Raw genomic sequence first — 5,358 nt, 5'->3', positions numbered from 1 at the left:
TTATTTAAAGTTTTATACGGAGAGTGGAGAGTGGCATGAAGTCCTACGAAGAAGAAGACAAGACGACCATCATGCAGCAAACAACAATGCGACATCCTTTTTTTAAGAATCTAACTATTCATTTTCAAATATTAACTCGTAACACGTCAAACATTATGGATGCTTTTAATTAAATATCTATAAGATATTAATAAAAAATTAAGTATTAAAGATTTAAAGGAGCGAACAACGGTTAGTAAAAAATATCAAATATGAAGTGAAAACTTTGTAAAAACACAAAGGAAATAATATCACTAGCAACTAATTTCGAATTTATGTTATTTAAACTCAAATAAAATTTTGAACTAAATTATTTTGTTTATATATCCATATTTCATTTACTTTTTCCAATTTTGACATGTAGTTGTCCAAAAAAAATCATCTCCAAGTAAATATAAAGTTAACAAAGGGTTTCTAGCCCAACGGTATCAGGTGTTCTATTCCCCCCTTAAAGTTGAGGGTTCAAGCTTCGTTTAGAAAATAGGTGATGTCAATAGTAGTTTAATAGAAGTAAATTAGATTTGTTGTTTCAAAAAAAATCTAAAGTTACTGGTTACTTGCTATGCATATCATAGATTAGTAATAACCTAAAACTTAGAAATTTATCTCAAAATCTTGTTTTCTAATTGATAAATATAACTAAAGTTTTCTATATATGTTTCCCTAAAAAACAAGAATTGGAAGGTCTAAATCTTTAATTAATGTTAGTCAGAAGTAATTTAATATTAGAAATGGGTTGAATGTGTGGAAATCTTATAGATATGAAAATTGTTAAAAAGCATAGAGGGCCTGTGAGGCTTTGACAGAAGAATCCCGGGCACGCCATCCTCACTCAACTTATTTTTTATTATTTTTTAGTATGTAGAATTTGTGTTTATATAACATGTTTAAACTTTATAGCTAGCAAAGCTTCTTAAAGCTAAACTGAGTATCAACTCATAGGCTTTAAATTAACACATACGATAATAAGATGTGAAAATTTGTACAGAACACATTAATTTTTGGTGGTTTGTATGAATAGAATGAACGTCACAGTAAAATGATGAGCAAAAAGGAGTTTTTATTAATTTCATGATAAAGCTTACATTTATACCGGAAACTATATAAAATTAAGGGTTTACAATTTCAAGGGGCGTACTCAAAAAAAATTACCCTAGATTCTGCAAGGTGAGTTGCCCTCTAGACCCTCATTACTTGGTCTTAATTGCCATGTTCAACTCCCAAAGACAATCATTTTCCATAACTTAACATCAACCTGAGGACATAATTCATCTTAAGAACGTATTGTTTCATCATAAAATTCGAGCAAACTAGATACTTTGCCCAGGGAATATTCAGATCATTCGTCGATCTTACTTCGCACAAATACATTGACTTTGGCCCATCCCCATTACGTTTTTTCAATTCATGTCTGTTTAGAGATGGTTTTATCAGATTGTTATAGATGCGTGGGATAGCTTCAATGGTAGCGGGGCTCCGGACAGCTACCTCTCGGATAAGCTGTGATGGGTTAAAGAGGCAATAAAAAAATGGAGGCGAACTTAGTTTGATAAAGAAAATAAAGCTATTCTAGACATGAAAAAGAAGGTAAACGATCTTGAACTTGAGGCGGAATGCAGAATCTTAAGTGACCAGGAATTGGCGGACGGGGAAGAATGCAGGAAAAAAAAATACTAGAAATGGAGACCATTGCAAGGTTAGACATATTCAAAAAGCTAGGATGAAATGGGTTTGTGATGGAGATGAGAACACATCATTCTTTCACAACTACCTAAAGATTAAAAACAGGAGATGTAACGTGCACGGGCTTATGATCAACGGCTCGTGGGTCACCGATCCAGCTTCCATCAAGAAGGAAAAATCAGAATTTTTTGGAGAAAAGTTATGTGAATGGTGTAGTGTCCGATCATCTTTCATCAATCACAATTTAAAAAAGATTTCAGACTGTGATAGGAGATACCTTGAAGCACCGTTTGAACTTAATGAAATTAAAGATGCAATTTGGAGTTGTGGGAGCGATAAGGCACCTGGTCCGGATGGCTTTACTTTTAGATTCATTAAACATTTTTGATTTCTTATGCAGGATGACATTATGCGTTTCGTGAAGCACTTCGAGGAATTTGGAAGCTTCTCTAGAGGAAGTAGCTCATCATTTATTACATTGTTGCCAACACTCTAAGACCCACTTTGTCTCATTGATTTTCGGCCATTTAGTCTCATCGGATGCGTATGTAAGATCATTGCAAAGACCCTCGCTTCTAGAATTAAGAGGGTTATAGGATTGGTGGTCGGGGAAGTCCAAACTTCCTTCATGAGGGCAGAAACATCCTGGACGGACCCATGGTTATTAATGAAGTGTACACTTGGGCATAGAAAACCAACAACAAGGCGTTCCTTTTCAAGGTTGACTTCGACAAGGCCTTCGACTCCATAATTGGCGCTTTCTTGAATCGATCATGAGTCAAATGGGTTTCTAGGAAAAATGGATCTATTGGATTAATAGGTGTCTCTCGTCCACTAGAGTCTCGATATTGATCAACGAATCGGCCACTAAAGAATTTTCCATCACTAAAGGGGTCTGCCAAGGGGATCCTATTTCCCCGTTCCTTTTCATTCTCACCTTGGAAGACCTAAATGCCGCAATGCAATCCGCCAGTCAAAATTCTCTGTTCTATGGTGTTAAAATTCCTAATGGTGGTCCCGAACTCTCTCATCTTTTTTACACATATGACACCCTCTTTATGGGCAAATGGACGAGCTCAAACTTCTCCACTTTAGCACCGATTTTATGGTGCTTTCAAGCTGATTATGGCCTTCAAGTAAATCTTCAAAAATCCAATGTCTACGGAATTGGTATTTCCGATGGTGAGATTGCAAGTTGTGCTCGCATCCTTGGTGAGATTTGGCCAAATTCCCATTTTCTTATTTGGGGGTGTCTGTAGGGAAAAATATGTCTATGACGAAGCATTGGCAACCTATAATCGACAGGGTAAAGAAGAGGATGTCCTTGTGGAAAGCGACTACCCTTTCTTTTGGTGGGCGTTTAATTTTAACCAAATTTGTCCTTGGTAGCCTCCCGATCTATTATTTCTCTTTATTTAGAGCTCCTTCCTCAGTTCTAAACATCTTAGAGAAAATTCAAAGGCGGTTTCTATGGGGTGGAACTGAAGATAAAAGCAAAAGTAACTGGGTTGCTTGAAACATGGTGATCGGGCGGAAAGACGATGGAAGGTTAGGGATTGGGTCGTTAGTCTCTTTAAGCATGTACTCCTAATTAATTGGATTTGGAGACTGAAAGTTAACCCCACCGCCATATGGAGCAGTGTTGTAAGTAGAATTCATAATCCAGCTCGCAAACCAGTTTCGACCTTAGTGAAAAAAAGTCTCCCAGGAGTCTAGTTTAATATAGTGAAGGTGCTACCTGAGTTACAACTGGAGGGTATCAATGTCGCCTCTATCTTCGACATTTTTGTTGGTTCATGTAATAACACACTTTTTTAGACGGATAATTAGCTTGGAGACAGGGCCCTTAATAACAAATTCCCTCTCCTGTTCGATTTGGACAAGAGAAAGGCCCTGTTTGTTTACCACTTAATGCCTCTTAATAAGAGGCACATCTGAATCTATAAGATTCAGAGTGTTTGTTTGCTGCTTAGTAAATCATCTTAATTGTAAAAAGATATCTTACCGAATCAGACTTCCAAACCCATTTAAACAAAAAAATACGCTTCTTATTTTGCCCATCGGTTTTCTCACTCGCCTGTCAAGATCTCCGTGAATCGACTCTCCCCTTCTCCACATCGTCTCTCTCTCCGGCCTATTCTCCGGTCACCGTCACCATCCACTGGACCACCTCCGGCCAACTCCATCCTCTAGCCATTCTCCGGTGACACCAAGTAAACTTTTTTTTTGCCCTAACTTTTTCTTATTTGAGAAGGAGAATTCTAATTGGAGCATGGAATACAAGGAACAGGTAATTCAGAACACGTTTCAATGAATTTAGCAGGAAAAAAGAGGAGATCCATGTGGGTGGCACAACAAAGGAAAGCTTGCGTCAAAATAGGTGGAGACAATGAGCAATCTTCGACTTCTCACGGCACCGCCACCCCTATCGTCGACCTCGCACACCCACCAAGTTTGTTTTGCTTTTATTTTCAAGAAATTGATTGTTGTGAAATATGTTCGTGAAGTCTTGGAGTTCCTTTGCCAATGATTCCTTCGAGTGTGTAATTTGTGATTTTGGTGTGTGTAATCCATTTTGTTGAAGTTAAATCTGTTCTGTGATATCTGTTACTGAAGTCTTGGTTAGTTGAAGTTATTAAGCTCAAATGGGTTTTCCAGTTACTTGATTCAAAAAATTCAAGGCTATATATTTTGATGATGATTTGGTGACTCTCCTTAGCTACCGCTCTGTTATTTGGAATCAATGTAGTTTCAATCAAATTAAGGTGTTTTCTAGTCACCATTTGATTTTAGGTATGTATTAACAAGGATGGTACCAAATGGCAAACAAGATCATGTTAGGAAGAAGATAATTGATTGCAGGTGTAGTCGTAAGTAGTCAGGAAGGTACTTAGTCGTTGAAACCAAGCACGATGAGCTTCTTTTAGACCATACAAGGCTTTTGACAACTTGCACACGTGTTTTGGAAACTGAGGGTTTACGAAACCGCGATGCAACTCCATAAAAACTATCTCCTTTAAGTATCCATTCTAGAAAGCATTCTTGACATCAAGTTAGTGCAGTTTCCATCCATTTAACAAAGCAAAAGATATGACGATGCGAACAGGTGCGGCCTTAACAACAGAGCTAAAGGTATTCAAATAGTTTAGCCCCGGTATTTCTGTAAGACCCCGGGCCACCAAACAAAATTTATAAAGTTGAATGGTCCCATCAGAATTGTACTTGATATAGAATACCCATTTTGAACCAACAATGTTAGATGAATTTAGACAAGGAACTAATGTCCAAGTGTTGGAATGTTTCAAAGCATCTATTTCCTCACACATGGCAGCCATCCATTGAGAATCCTTGGTAGCCGATATGAAACCTCTTGGATCACTTGCAGATAAAAGAGCAATATGAAGAGGATTTATTGTAAGATATGCAAGATTAACCATATGTTTAGGTTTGAAAATACCTGCTTTTGACTGACTAACCATATGGTACAGGTAAGATGAAACCGGTTGGGAGGTGGCTTGAGCGGAAGCTGACGATGCTGGGGTGGACGACAGTTAAATGGGATAGGCTTGAGAGATCGGTTCAAAGACAGTAGATTGAATAATTGTAGAGGAAAGTGTATTCTGGACCGGAGGAATA

The sequence above is a fragment of the Lactuca serriola genome, chromosome 2, assembly GCF_051521515.1.
Source record: "Lactuca serriola cultivar US96UC23 chromosome 2, Lser_US96UC23_V15, whole genome shotgun sequence".
NCBI classification, from domain to species: Eukaryota; Viridiplantae; Streptophyta; class Magnoliopsida; order Asterales; family Asteraceae; genus Lactuca; species Lactuca serriola.
Note: the sequence above shows the minus strand (reverse complement) of the source record.